Raw genomic sequence first — 16,010 nt, forward strand, 5'->3', positions numbered from 1 at the left:
CAGAGGCATGTAATGATGAACAGGCTACCATGTGCTGTGTTGTAATGTTTACATCCTAGATATTCTAAGTCCATTTATATTTCAGAAACACGCGTCTGTGAATTTCTTTTGAGGATATAGACTGTCGGATAAGATGGGTGTTACCCTTTCTTTTTTTTTTGCACAATACCTCTTTCCTCCTTTGTGTGATTTGACTGATATGAGAACAGCACTCAAGCTTGTGTGTGTGTCTGCTCGCAGGTGTTAGTGTGTATTCCTTGTCAAAGTTAGTGCAACAACATCCAGAGGCTTGGCTTTGTTTCACTGACTGTGCGCCAGTTCTTTTGTGCTGCGTTGCCCCAGCTGGGCTGCTGGCCAAGGGGAAACAACAATGAGATAAATAACAGGGGAACTAGGTGGCGAGTACACTGCCCTGCCCCTTCCTGTCTCCACTGCAGCGCACCACAGCCTGGGTGGAAAGAAAACGTCCTCTCTTTGTTGTGCCTGTTTCACCAAGCCAATATGTCCATCTCTGGCAGGCCGAACCTAGTATAGGACCGACAGACTCCCAGACTCTTTTCCTTGCCTTTCTCTGTTTTTCCTCTCCCTCTTTACTGCGCGTCATAGTTCTTGTGTGTGTGAGGGTACCTCTGTTTAGTGTTTTTTCTATGTTTCTACTCTGCTTCCTTCACAATACATTTCCTTCACTACATTTCTACTGTCTGCTTTGGTCTGTTTGTGTGTTTATTGAAAGTCATGTTAGTCAAGCATGTGTAACTAATTGTGTAGGTGTGGGCCAGAGGGTTTACCTTTGCTGATCATTTTGAGAGAGAGAGAGAGAGAGAGAGGCTGTATGGAGTTGGGGTTATTGCATGATAGAATACAAAGCAAGCGATATCAATCTTAGCATATCAATAAAGGCGTAGCAGCACGAGGCTACTTTACATTGCCTAGTGACAATGTAACCACAACACAACCACACAGGTCAGCGCACCATTGAGCAACTGTTCACCGAGGTAAACATCCTGGGGAAGTGTGTTATGATGAATTCCATAGGGTGAGAGCTGAAGGGGACAGAATGTGAAGCACAATGCTGCCTAGCCAGTGCAGACTCTGGCACAAAAGCCTGGCTCATGTTGACAACTCTGGCTTCACTGGGAGAGCTGAACAGCAGCAGTGCAGACGGACAGGCAGCATGCCCACCGAGACTGTTTCAGAAGTCTGGTGTGAAGACAGGAGCGGCACACACAGACAAAGCCTATGAAAAAACGCCCCCAATCAGTCGAGGGAGACAATTGTGTCTGAGGGAAAAACACTACAGACAGTGGCAGCTCTTTCAACTTTCTTTTGTTTCTATTCCCTCTTCATCTTGTTTCTGCCTCCTTTGATTCCACCATGTCTCTGACTCTGTTACAATCTGACACAAATTGTGTTTTTATACACTGGTGATTCTCCTGACAGCCTCTGACAGGTCAAACATGTTTGGTCTTGTCAGGGTGGGGGCTTGTCTGCAACCAATTAGATATATTGTCCTTACAATTAAGAATGTGCCACTGCAATAAACCTAGTGTTATCAATATCTCTGTGAAGATGTTTATGGATATGATTATATTACCTGATTCTTTAACTTTGACACATTTTAGCATGAGTGGTAATCAATATTTATTATGTATGTGCAGCAGGACATTTTTAGTCCTTGTACAACTAATAAAGATGTTTGTTTCATTACCATATTAGAATAATATGGTAGTAACTAAATGGCAGTAGACCTATAGAAATTCAAAATATGACAGACTATGTTGTGGTACCCTTTGTGGCTGAAATCTCAGCATCCATTGGTCCAGAACCAATGGAGAACTCTAACATGCCACCATTGTGTGGAGAGAATGCGCCGTTGAAAAGAAACTGCAGGAGGTGTGTGCAGGATGAGCGTGGAGTCGGCATGGAGGGTGGGGACGCGGGAAACTGGTAGAGGGATACGGGAAGGGGGAGACAACCAGTGCAACTTGGGAAGGATGGGAAGAAAGAAAGTAGGGTGGTTTGAGAGATGACATCATTCCTCATTTGAATAAATCCCAGCCGGGGTAGTGATTGGTCGCGAGATGGAGAAAGTCGAGTTACTTGGCTATTCATCCCTTTCAATTTCACCCCCGCGCGCAATGCCGTGGTAAAACCCTCTCTGCCTGTCCATCCATCCTGGCCAGTAGAGAGTGTGTGCGTGGACTGCAAATCGCTTTTCCTTTCTTTGGAAGGGACGTGCATCACTTCTGGAAACTGTGGTCGACAGACGTTTCTTGGTAATCTGGCTGCTGTATTTTGGCCTGTTTCTCATCTTGTTCGGTTTCATTTTGTAATTTGTTACACTTTGTATTCGAGGATACTGAAAGGAGTCGGAGGATATTGTCAAACACTGGGCGTAGCTGGAGATCAAGCTATAGCTAGCTACACTGCGTTGGTAAGTCTAGAGACTGGTTGAGCGTTAGCATGTTAGCTAGCTGTGCAACTAAACTTCGACTTAAATCACAAAAAATATAAAATGCAAGTTACGATGTGATGCTTTAACAAATGTTTTTCGTCTCCTAAAATATTAGATTTTTATATTTAGTGTTTGGTAGATAGTCTGGGTAGAATGGGTGAAAAATCATATAGTGGGTGAATGTCTTTGTCGACATTGCAAGTGCACTTCATGATTTCCTATTGCAAACGCAGGTTAGCGTTTTTCGTCATAGATCTTGTTCTGGAGGCAGGTCTGCAGAGTGGTCACTAGTTGGCACAACCACAGTCATAAAATCTGATTTTAAACCTAATCTTAACCACGCTGCTAACCCTAATGCCCAACTTTATTTAAGACCAAAAAGCACGCTTTTGTGTTTTAGTGATTGTTTAAAATAAGGCAAATTTGACTTTGCAGCTGGCTCATGTAGCGGAAATCGCCCAGTTATGCCTCGAGGGCAAGATTCATGACATAAACGTCAACTTGAATTGGAAACCGCGCCATACAAATAAACCTTGTTGAAATGCTAGCTAACTAAATAGGCTACTTGCTAACAACTATCCACGCGAGTCTGTTGGGTCGCACAAGAACGAGAATAGGAGCAAGTGAATCGTTGCATTTTCCTTCTGCCAATGAGCGGCTCAAGCCCTAAAGAGGATGTTTTAGATTCGGAATTCGATTGCAATTGGGAGGGGGTGATGGGGCGGTGGCAGCCCTGTGTGGTGGCTGAAATTGATCACCAGCTATTTAGCTAACCGACGAATGAACTGGCTAAAATAACAGCCTTCCTTTTGTGAAGGGATCGGTGTGTAATCATGTGGATTATTTGCCTTTTCAAAAGCAATTCGACGTATTCACTTCATTATATTAACTTTAGTTCTCTCAGGCTCTTCATCCTTCATGGTTGAAGCCTATTGTTCTGTGCGGCCAAGTGCTCTCAGTGAGAACTGCTTCGTTCTTTGCCCCCAGGCGACGTGTTAGGTAATTTAGGCTAATTCTGTTATCTTTTGCATTAATCAGCAAACAGGCTACTTTTGTAGGATGGCGTAAATCGAGGTTGAGAGGTCTTTGAAGGCTCCCCCAATTCTCAGGATTATTAGAACGTGAGTCATTACAAGTACTGTACTCTCAATGCAATAAAACACTTGGTTCAAACTGTATTATATAGGCTAACATTGTGGCTTCAGGCAATGAACTCGGAGCTATTTTTTGCTTGTGTTAATGTTATGCAACTAGACGACACTCTTCTCTCCAAAATAACAAGGGTGAATAACGTTAGTCTCCAAAATCCTCAACGTGCATGTACCATATACAGTTACAGTTAATCATTATAGATGGCCCACAGGCCTAACCTCTGCCCCTGATGACAATGAGCGATATAGTGGGCATGGGTAGGTCAATATTCTGCAATGATCTGCCATGAGGTATTGATGCCACTCGGGAATAAATTGCATCCCAGGGTGATTCATGTGAGCACTTTTCAGGCATGGCCTTGTCTGGCTTAGAGAGGCTCCAACATGCTAGTCAACCCTCTGGTGCATTAATGAGCGATGGCTGACTCACAAAGCAAGCAAGTGAATGAGGCAGCGGGATGGAGACACGCTCAGACATGGATGGGACTGATGCATTCATGTGAAATTAAAGGCAGATCCTGTTTTACCCAAGTGCTGCTGGCTTGTTACATAAAAAAATATATATATATCCGTCATGTCTATGAATCTAATGATAAGACAGATTTTGTGTTAAATATCCTTTATCTTGTTTTAGCAAAAGTGTTATCTTTGTACTTTCAACCAATGTTTCAGCATTGTGACATTTGGTACCAAATTCCCCTTGCCACTTTCGGATTCCTCCTCCCTCTCATATGTCTCCGCTGGCATTTTGGTTATTACATTGTCTGTCACACCTATTTTAAGTCTCTCCTATAATGCCATGCACATGTTTTAGTAAGCCTGCTGAAACAGTTGGCCAAAGGAGGGCTTAGATGTCTACGGTCAGAAGAGATGCAATTCCATGAGGAATTCATACTGGGGTGATTTTATGGCCGACAGTTCTCTTTGCTCTGCCCTTCCTCTGACCTATGCCATGGGCTGTCGGGGAGATGCCTACAGTAATTTGTGCCTCGGCTTGCCCTCGGGCGTAGTAGGCTTAATAATAGGTTGATTCAGTGACGTCCCTAACTGTAAATATCCAAATTCGTGTGTCCTCTGCCTGCCCTGTACTGGTCTCCTACTCACCAGATCCCCCTCAGGCTGAACCAAGGGCCAGGGTTCCGGTCTGGAAGCACGCTTTCGACTGATACAGTCTTGCGTCGGTACTAGAGGTCGACCGATTAATCGGAATGGCTGATTAGGGCCGATTTCAAGTTTTCATAACAATCGGAAATCGGTATTTTTGGGAGCTGATTTTGCCGATTTTTTTTTTAAATTATTTATTTTTATTTACATCTTTATTTAACTAGGCAAGTCAGTTAAGAACACATTCTTATTTTCAATGACGGCCTAGGAACGAGGCCGAACGACAAATTCGTACCTTGTCAGCTCGGGGGATCCAATCTTGCAACCTTACAGTTAACTAGTCCAATGCCTCACGAGGAGCCTGCCTGTAACGCGAATGCAGTAAGCCAAGGTAAGTTGCTAGCTAGCATTAAAGTTATCTTATAAAAAACAATCAATCAACAACTGTCGTTGCGCCAATGTGTACTTAACCATAAACATCAATGCCTTTCTTAAAATCAATACACAAGTATATATTTTTAAACCTGTATATTTAGCTAAAGGAAATCCAGGTTAGCGGTCAATATTAACCAGGTGAAATTGTGTCACTTCTCTTGCGTTCATTGCACGCAGAGTCAGGGTATATGCAACAGTTTGGGCCGCTTGGCTCTTTGCGAACTAATATGCCAGAATTTTACGTAATTATGACATAACGTTGAAGGTTGTGCAATGTAACAGGAATATTTAGACTCATGGATGCCACCTGTTAGATAAAATACGGAACGGAATAAACATTTTGTTTTCGAGGTGACAGTTTCCGGATTTGACCGAAAGCTCGTATTTCTCTGTGTTTATTATAGTTATCGTAATTTCTGGACTATAAGCCGCAACTTTTTTCCCACGCTTTGAACCTCGCGGCTTATACTATGACGTGGCTAATTTGTGTATTTTTCCCGCTTTCACAAGATTCATGCCACCAAAAAACTGAGCACCGTCACATAATGTGACGTAAATCGAGCGCGCCCAAACTTCCCATCATTCTGATTACGGTAGTCATTTTGTCACCCTCATCATGGCAAAGACACAGAGAAATGCATATGATGCAACTTTCAAGTTGAAGGCGATCGATCTGGCTTGTTGAAGAGGGCAGCATGAGCTCAGCGGGAAATTTGCCTCCGGATGAAAGTGACGAGAGCGACAATGAAAACGATCCAACATTGGATGAAGCAATTCTGAGGCTATTCAACTCCGACACCGAAGGAGATGACTTCAGTGGTTTCAGTGCCCAGGAGGAGGAAGATGGTGACCAATGACTTTCTTGGTAGGCTACTGTTTACTGCTATTTTTATTTTTGTTACAAGCCGTGTTTTGTTTAAAAGCCTATATATTTTTGTTACAAGCCGTGTTTCGTTTAAAAGCCTATTTATTTTTGTTACAAGCTGTGTTTCGTTTAAAGGCTGTGTAAAGTTTATTTGTTTCAAGGTACCGGTAGGCACCTGCGGCTTACAGACATGTGCGGTTTATTTATGTACAAAATACATATTTAAAAAAAAATCAGTTATATTCAGGTGCGCTTTATAGTCCAGAAATTACGGTAAGTCTATGATTTGGTAGAACAGTTTGATTTGAGGGGTGGTAGGCAGCAGTAGGTTCGTAAAGTCAAAGGTATGTGGTTTAGAGAAATAGTCGACGCGTCATAATTCCTGTAATAACTTGCGGCTGAACTTGAAAGGGGTTCCTTCGTTATTTTACCGTTCATGTCTTCCATAGAGAATGTCTTGATCTACTTCAAATAAGGTCTGTGTTTCGTGCAGGTTAGGGTTCAGGCTTAAACCACCTCGGCATTTTGGTACCCGTGTAAATCTCACTAGGATAAGGTAACGTTTGTCAACATATTTTCATAAATCCATTCTACAAAAAAAATGAACTTCGCTTATATTTAGCCAATATTGATCAGAGTTACCTTGTCCTATGGATATCTACACAGTTCTAAAATTGGAAAGGTGGTGTAAGCCTACACGAAACACAGACCTTATTTTAAGTGAATATAAAAATATCCAATGGAATAAGTGAATGAAGGAACCGCTTTTCAGATTTTGCTAGGTGTCATGGCTCGCACTTTGGTAGTCAAATCTTACCATGTCCTTTATTAAAATAGGATTTCCTGCATATAGAAATTAGTTTTTGTTTTCAACATTCATCACAGGTAACTTAAACTCTATTTTTATTCAAACAGTTGAGAGTATTTGTCTCCTAAGCAGACTCTTCAGTATCATTGTCACTTCAGAGCTGTGTGTGTGTTTTACAGATGGCAGAGAAAAGCAGAGCACCAGTGTGGGACTATTACATGGAATTGGCACCAGGGAAAGCAAGGTGTCTTATTTTTGATAAAGATGTAAGCATGGGGGCAGCAACGACTAAATCAAAAAATACCACCAACCTGTGGAATCACCTTAAGAACACCCATCCAAAAGCCCATATGTATTATATTAAGTTAAAATTAAAGTGTTCATTGTTCATTCAGTATTGTTGCAATTGTCATTATTACAAAAATGTGTGTGTGTGTGTATATATGTGTGTGTGTGTGTATATATATATATATATTTATTTATTATTATTTATTTCTAAAAATCGTCCGATTAATCGGTATCAGCTTTTTTTTGTCCTCCAATAATCGGTATCGGTGTTGAAAAATCATAATCGGTCGACCTCTAGTCGGTACTGCAGTTTAACTGATGTCCGGCCCAGAAAGACAATTCCCATAGACGGCCCCACATAGAAGTCAGATTAAACTGGCTGCAACTTGGATATTGGCGGTCCATGAATCGGCCATTTTGGACGCTGTCTCTAGTGCTTTTATTGCTCAGTGGGCTGAACAGTTCAGCTTGAACTGTATGACCTTTGGCTCTTTCTGTCACCATCGCTTATGAATAAAGTCAGCTGGCAACTGGCCTGCAGTCGTGAGATTATTTTAACCACAGACTTGGGACTGTAGTAGTGGTTTATGTAGTGCCACTCCATTGTTTGCAATGGTCGTCACAATAATTCTGCTACGGACATTGGTCCAGCCAAGATAGCTGCCTCAGTGGTATCACAGTTGTCAGTCCTGACAGTTGCTGCGCAGTTTTGAGGGTATATATGCCAGCAGCTGCAGTCATTAATTTTCTGTGTTGAGGCTCTGAATTCTTCCAGTGGGAGGCTGGATAATGGACATGGTTCAGAGCCCTGTTGCTATGCCTCCCTCACCACTTTCACAATTTTGCCTGGATTGCTGTGGTTGCTGACTGGCTGCGATATGGCATAACGTCTACTCAACATGGAAATTATCTTTAATACTGTCAGAAACTAAAGGCTTGCTGGTTTCTAGAAAGGATGCATGATATATAGGTAAACCTATCAGAATCGGACGATATTAGTTGAAAGTGTCAACATCGGTATCGGACCGATGTGCAAAATCGGTGTCAAAGCTGACGTGCATACCTATATAACGTAAGTACATGCCGTAATGACGCCACACAAAATTTTGCACAACACAGCATTCCTAACCTAGCCCACAATGTCTGCTGTGTAGATCGAGCAGTCATTTGAAAGAGTACACTCAAAGGCCAAATCCATTATAATGGAATTCATTGACCTTGACAATCAACCGTTCTCTGTCGTGGGTGATGTTGGCTTTCACTGACTGGTTGCGCACCGGTACACACTACCAATTGCGCTATTTTTCAGATGTTGCCCTATCGGAGTTACATCGTAATAGCGTCACTGGTATTAGCTTCATGACATAATATGGAACGCCATTCGGGTCTTTGCAGGTCAAATAACACAGTTCTATTATAGAATGTTGTGTGTTCTGAATTTGCACGTGCAAACCAAGCGCCACCACTACTATCAGTAGCACTGTCAAAGCTGAACAAGAAAGTATACCGGCCATGAACGATGTGTTTACAATACCGCGTTGGTAATAAAGCATTATTTGTTAGACCGCAACTTCTGGGGTAGCTAGCTTTAGCTTGGTACCTAGCTAGCACCAATACAACCAGCCTGAAAACAATGACCATTAGAAACTGCAGTAATTTTCATTGTTCTTAGCAATGATTTAGGAATCCTTGTAAGTATTAGCTAGGTAGCCACTTGTTCGCATATTGAACTTCAGGTCATGAAAACAAATAGCTAGCCGGCTACTTAACGTTAGCTTTGGGCAACAGGGTTATAAACGGCCAGCTAGCTTCATCTGGCTAGTGAGGCTAGACCGGACCGGGTTATGTGTTGTGAAGCTAGCCACAATATGGATTAGGCACAATGGTAGAATTTGCGGTTTGCCTTAAATAAAAGTACCTATTTTGAAAGTGATGCATGAGGTTACAATTGGTGGAATCATGCCATATTTAGACTACATAATGTTAAACAAGGTTGGAATGTGAATCAATGAAATAGGTTATCAGTCTACTCGGTGACACCCACAGAACACAATTGTGAAGAGTTTACGCAAATGTTAGCATTGTATCTCTTATCGCGGGACTGTGAGAAATCACCTCCCCAGTTAGCCTATTGTGTGTATTGACATTCATGTTGCACTGTACAGCTTTACCTAAGGATTGGGGTATCAGTCTACTCAACACCCAAGATACTTTTTCCCAAAGTCGTCCTCAGAGTTATCAGACTCAAACTTCCACGCAGTATTGTTTTACCACAGAAATAGTGTTCAATACACATAGGTTGACAATGAATGTGGCTCAATTCAGTTTTTTCAGTCCCACAATAAGAGCTACGACGCTAATATTCTCTGGGTGTCACTGGGTAGGCTGATACCTATGAATTGTGAATCAATGACATGGGATAAGGCTGTACAGTGAAATAAGTATGCTCCCAATGCAATTCTAAAGTATAATGCATCCAGTGTGATTTCAACAGATTTTTGTCAAATTAACGTTGTCTTTTGTTGAATTTATATAACATTCCAACCCCATTTTAGCAAGATCTGTTCAATAACGGCATAATTCTACTATTTGTATTCATTTGCATCGCTGTCAATGACACTTATTTCAAAGGCTAAGGCGAAGTCCACTTGTGGCTAATCCTTATTTTGGCTAGCTTCACATAGATGGGTCGGACCCCCATTAATCAAATAAGAACTGTCTTGTAAATTAGGGTTATTTTAGATGATGACACCTAGCTATATAGTTTGTCGTTTTGCAATGTTTTTGGGGAAGAACATGTTTGCATCCATGAATTAGCTAGCTTTTTTAATGCCAGCACTGTACGTGCGCGAAACAACTTTACCGGCATTGTAGCATACGTATCGATGAATCGTTGTGAAATATGAGTGATAGTGTAATTACGTAAAAAATGTATTAACACGTTAAAATTATGTGACGTGCAGTCATTCAGGTCCTGATTGGTCAACAAGCTTATTTGACATGTTAAATAGTGTTATTTGATGCATCTTTTTTGACATGCAAAGACCTAAACGGCGTTCCATAGGAATCCTGGTTGAGAATGAAACGACTGAACAACGAAACAGCACAGCAAGTTAGTGAAAGATGTTTTACTGGTAATCGGGACTTACGTAAATGCCAACAAACCAAATAACTTTTTGGTGTGTGTGTGAAACCTTTTATTTAACTAGGCAAGTCCGTTAACACATTCTTATTTACAATGACGGCCTACCCTGTCCAAACCCGGACGATGCTGGGCCAATTGTGCGCCACCCTATGGGACTCCCAATCACGACCAGATATGATACAGCCTGGATTTGAACCAGGGACTGTAGTGACGCCTCTTGCACTGAGATGCAGTGCCTTGGACCCCTGTGTGTGTTAACTATTTAACTGTACTAGAATGCTTAAAAGGCTGCAAACATTTTAAGTATCGTTTTTCTTTTGGCAAGGAAAATATTGGATATCGGTCAGAAATGTCATCGGTGCATCACTAGTTTCTAGTGATTGAGCATCATTCTGCCACCTGTAGCTGATACAGTGCATTTGGAAAGTATTCCGACTCCTTGACTTTTCCCACTTTTTTTAACATTACAGCCTTATTCTAATATGGATTAAATCGTTATATAAATGTTTGCTAATATTTATTAAATATCACATTTACATAAGTATTCAGACCCTTTACTCAGTACTTTGTTGAAGCACCTTTGGCAGCGATTACAGCCTCTAGTCTTGGGTATGACGCTACAAGCTAGGCACACCTGTATTTGGGTAGTTTCTCCCATTCTTCTCTGCAGATCCTCTCAAGCTCTCAGGTTGGATGGGGAGCGTTGCTGCACAGCTATTTTCAGGTGTCTCCAGAAATGTTCGATCTAGTTCAAGGCTGTGTGCTTAGGGTTGTTGTCCTGTTGGAAGGTGAACCTTCGCCCCAGTCTGAGGTCCTGAGAGCTCTGTAGCATGTTTTCATCAAGGATCTCTCTGTACTTTACTCCATCTTTCCTTCGATACTAACAAGTGTCCCAGTCCCTGCCGCTGAGAAACATCCCCACGGCATGCTGCTGCCACCACCATGCTTCACCATAGGGATGGTCCCAGGTTTCCTCCAGACGTGACGCTTGGCGTTCAGGCCAAAGAGTTCAATCTTGGTTTCATCAGACCAGAGAATCTTGTTTCACATGGTCTGAGTGTCCTTTAGGTGCCTTCTGCCAAACTCCAAGTGGGCTGTCGTGCCTTTTACTGAGGAGTGGCTTCTGTCTGGCCACTCTACCATAACAGTGTGATTGGTGGAGTGCTGCAGAGATGGGAGAACCTTCCAGAAGTGCATCCATCTCCACAGAGTAAACTGGAACTCTGTCAGAGCGACCATTGGGTTCTTCCTGACCAAGGCCCTTCTCTCCCGATTGCTCAGTTTGGTGGTTCCAAACTTTCTCTATTTATTAAGAATGATTGAGGCCACTGTTCTTGGACCTTCAATGCTTCAGACATCTTCTGGTACCCTTCCGCAGATCTGTGCCTCGACACAATCCTGTCTCGGACCTCAACGGACAATTCCTCTGGTTTTTGCTCTGACCTTATATAGACAGGTGTGCCTTTCCAAATCACGTCCAATCAATTTCAGAAGTTTACATACACTTAGGTTGGAGTCATTCAAACTCCTTTTTCAACCACTCCACAAATTTCTTGTTAACAAACTATAGTTTTGGCAAGTCTGTTAGGATATCTACTTTGTGCATGACAAAAGTAAATGCCCAATGCATTCAGCATTATGTCAGTGCTGTGGCAGCCTGTCTACACCATGGGCCAGTCTGGCATGATATGGATGCCAAAAGTTCCCGATGATAGAATTATGGCTACATTTATGAGAGTAGACAAGGGGGAGATTTGTCAGATGTTTTGAGTCATTTGAAATGCTATTGTCCTGTAATTTCTATTTAAGAAGCCTTTTGACCCAAGGACCAAATGCCATGTCAATTTCTGGGTAAAGGCTAGGTACAGTTTTATGTGGTGTTAGCCCAGCTGTTATTTTGTTGAAAAGCCCTGGTTAGCCCTGGTGGTGTTGACAACCTGCGAGGGATCAGATTCCATCTGGAACGTGCCTGCTCTGCTTCAAACAGGAGGACATAATCCTCTTATGGCCAGAGTCAGTTCCAGTAGTGAGTGGCTGCTAGAGAGCTGGAGCCTCAAGGGTATGTTTTGCTGTCCCATCCAGATGCCTGCCTTGTTCCTCTCCGGTGTCATCGATCCAACCCACCAGATGGCTCTATCTGGCCTAATGTCATTTACCCCCTGAGTGGAGTCTGTCAGTGGGGACACTGCCCATTATGGAGAAGGACCTGCTCTTCAAAGTGACACATTACCCTCTCCTTCAGTCCCTCCACACCAGCCTCACTGGTGGGTAACCCCCAGGCAAGGGAACCCATTAGTGGAACAGGTCCCTGTCTGCCTCTTTAATGCACTGACGCTTCTCACCATCTGAGTAGCCCACATCCTCACTTTCTCCCCCACGATCAATATCGGCATGGTCAAGATCACACCCACCCCGCTGTTCCTCTGTGGTCTACTGTAGCTAGACCGTGCACTGTTGGGACCTTGTTTGTTGTCGGCTCCATCTCTCCATTGTTGTGATGGAGCCAGGTCTTTTTGTTTGGGTTCTGGGACACACTAGGCCCCTGTCCTCGGCACTCTCTGTCTCTGTGGGTAGTCTCTGGGCCGGCGCTGGAGGACAGTCAGCCTGATCGTACAGGATTAGCAAATCTCTTTGTCCAGGGTTAACAAGCTCTGTCATGTGTTAATCTCCCTGTCCCCGGGGGGGCCGAGTCTCCTGAGGCTGGGAGATGGGTGACGCACGCTGGTAAAGTGGGGGTAGTGTGTTTTTGGGACCAGCATAATCACTTGATAGGTCCGGGAGCAAAGTCATGTGATGTAGATAGTACCCTTCTCTCATTTGAAGTCTCTACCAGTCGTGCCATAGCGGTACAGACTCTAAATCTGCTTTTGGCTCCTACTAAACTTCTTTAGAGCACAGGGATTAGTCTCACGTCACATGGTTCTGTGATTCAGGTGTCTGTCACACAAGATGTTGCCTTGACTGACACAGGCAGCAGACCAGTGAACAAGAGAAAAGCATATTCCTGAACTGAGTTTACTTTGTCCAATGTCTGTTACCAAGACCATTGAGTTGTCAATAGAAATCATAAGGTTGAAACCATGGTGCATTGTAGGCTATAGCCCAGGAGACAGAGCAGACAGCAGCTGATTTGGATCCTGTCTTGGGAGTTATGTGTCCACAGCCTCATTTGTCGGGCATGTCCTGACGTCACCGTCCGAGAAGGGCCTCACAATCCCGTCTCGTCTCCCTCCTACACCGTGTCCAGGGAAGGAATTCCGTGGAGAGGAGTCAACTTTGTTTGGAGAGGTTTGTTTGTGTGTGGGGCAGGGGTGGCTTCCGGACCTTTGGCCGGGCCTGTTTGGGAATGTGCGAGCCGCGATTAGTGTCAGGGTGATGAAGGCAGCACACTGACTAAGCTGGGACGGTGTCATGAGTCTTTTGTGCTCTCCTTTCTTAGCTGGGCAGCGCACAGCAACAATCAGTCCCTCAGTCTCTTGGGTTCTGCTGTAGATAGCTGCCCCAAGGCTACAGAAGTGTATAATGGTTTCTATTAAAGCAGAGAGAGGGACGGTACCATGCAGGGAAAGCATCCTGCTGATTGAGTGGAGAGATGAACTGATGTGTACGGTAGTCGATGAAAGGGACTATGATGATGAGTATGGTGTTATGTAATGCTTTTATTATGATGATGATGATGCTCATGATGTCTCTTGAAGCCTTGGAAAGCATGTCTTTTTAGATGTGATCTATGGTAAGTTCCTGAATTACTTTTAATCACACTTGCAGATTTGTCATTCTCTACAATGTATTAATTGTACTTTGAAATGAATGATATTAGTAAGGCACAGCAGCTGTTCAGGGTTTAGTGCCAAGATTTCCCTCTGAGATGATACATGATGGAGCGTATTAATGGGGTGGAATTGTAGCTTTTGGAGGCGGTGCTGTTAGTTTCTGTTTTCAGCCCTCTGTAGCGCCCTCTAGCACTCCTCTGTTTCCCTTCTCTTCTTTTGTATCAGAACCATCTGCACCAACCCCAAATGAAGTTGTTGCCATGGGTCTAACCTTCTCTTTTATTCTTTGTGTATCTTGTCTAAGACTGGTAGTACCACCCATTCTGGTTTCAGCTGTGACTGTTTCAATTCCCCAGACTTGCTTGTGGACTCAGAATGTTTCATGTGTTCTGATCCTCAACGCACCATGTCTGGTGTGTATGCCTGTCCTCCCTCAGAGGAATAGTGGAATGCTGCAGGGTGTCTGTTTTTAGAGTTTACCTCTGGCTCTATGCCTGCGCGTGGTGCCTCAAACATTAATGTTCACTGTAAACTATTGGAATGTTCATTTCAAATCCTTTAACTGAAATGAACATGTTTGCGTGGAACATAAACCTTGTGGAACTTACCTCAGCGGTGTTGAAGAAGAGCAGTGGTTTCTAGATGAAGACGCCACACAGTCTCAACATTAAACTGAGAGATGTTCTGTCAACACAGGCACCAGGGCGTCTTAACACTGGCCGAGGAGTAAAGACACCGGATCCCAGTGTTTGCAGCATGTGGTGTTGAATGTGTGTTGATGGGTTCAGAGGCCGTTAAACTGGCCTCTTCAAACCAGACTCCCGACCGTTAACTCTTGAATCCTCTCTCTGGTGCCAGGGTTATCAATTCTATCATTAGGCATTAAGGGAAGGTTACGGGAGCGTTAGGAGAAGCACACTAAACTGATCTCCTGTTCGCTTTGCCCCGGCTTCCTTCCGCTACAATCCTCCCATTGACAGCTATTTACAGCTGACCCTGGGGGACATGCAGGCACAGAGAATGTATGTACACACAGCAGTGTACTACTATTGCGGTGGCGGTTGCCTTTGCTAGCTATTCATAAGTGCCGTTGACCGCTGTGATTTTCAGTAGCCAGGCTTTTGTTCCTGGCAAAGGGAGGCCCTGATTAGACATGCACACACTGGCCACCAGGAGAGATGACATTAAGTTAGCGTTTAGCCCACCCACTCCTGCTGGGGACTTTCATTGGGAATTGAACATGTATCATTTACGCCAATAGGTTTTTGTTGACCGTTTTATCAAACAAATTGACCTAATGCCCCAAAACACAGCCATACACATGCAAAGGCTTGTATAGGTGTACACACTGAGAGCCTGCACAGTTTTAAAATGTCAGTGATGATTACCGTTAGAATATGCTCATGACCTGATTGGGAGTCCCATATAGCGGTGCACAATTGGCCCAGCGTCGTCCGGGTTTGGCCGGTGTAGGCTGTCATTGTAAATAAGAATTTGTCCTTAACTGACTTGCCTAGTTAAATACAAATTCTGAGCGCTCCTCAAACGCATGTCTAGACAATCAGAAAAGCTGGGATCTCCCAGTGCTGTTGGAGGCCTGCCAGATATCAGTATAGGCCTGTAAGTGTCTGAGACACACGGAGGCAGGTTAGTTTACATTGAATATGGCTCTTGGAGGATGGTCATACTTTGCCCAGCTGGTGTTCTATCATCAGCTGCTGAAGGGCATTAAGCGTCTTGTCTATGATTGATTAACAATAATGAGATAACGGTGTGTGTGTGTGTGTGTGTGCACGTTCATCCTATTGTTTGGTTTCTCCTTGACATGACCGTGAACCTCTGCCCTTGGTGGTGTGTATGTGTAGTATTTTAATGACGTGTGTGTGTGTGTGTGTGTGTGTTTTTGTTCTCTGTATCTGTGTTGCTCATCGGTGAGGCTTGTAGAGAATGTTATGTGGGATGCAGTTTGATAAGATGGGAAGATAT

General features: G+C 43.5%; 1 protein-coding gene across 4 annotated transcripts in view; it reads left to right on the forward strand.

Annotated features, from left to right (window-relative positions):
- The first annotated feature begins 2,135 nt into the window (after nt 1–2,135).
- LOC139364889 (uncharacterized) overlaps nt 2,136–16,010 on the forward strand; it is a 36,358-nt gene continuing 22,483 nt past the window's right edge. Inside the window, exon 1 of one of the 4 annotated variants that reach the window (XM_071102085.1) lies at nt 2,136–2,434. The gene's annotated coding sequence lies outside the window, so the exon portion shown is untranslated. Of the gene's footprint in view, nt 2,435–13,299; nt 13,540–13,951; nt 13,985–16,010 lie in introns of those variants that run through there. The other 3 variants (XM_071102086.1, XM_071102087.1, XM_071102088.1) reach the window with 3 other exon arrangements.

The sequence above is a fragment of the Oncorhynchus clarkii genome, chromosome 13 (assembly GCF_045791955.1).
Source record: "Oncorhynchus clarkii lewisi isolate Uvic-CL-2024 chromosome 13, UVic_Ocla_1.0, whole genome shotgun sequence".
Classification (NCBI taxonomy): Eukaryota; Metazoa; Chordata; class Actinopteri; order Salmoniformes; family Salmonidae; genus Oncorhynchus; species Oncorhynchus clarkii.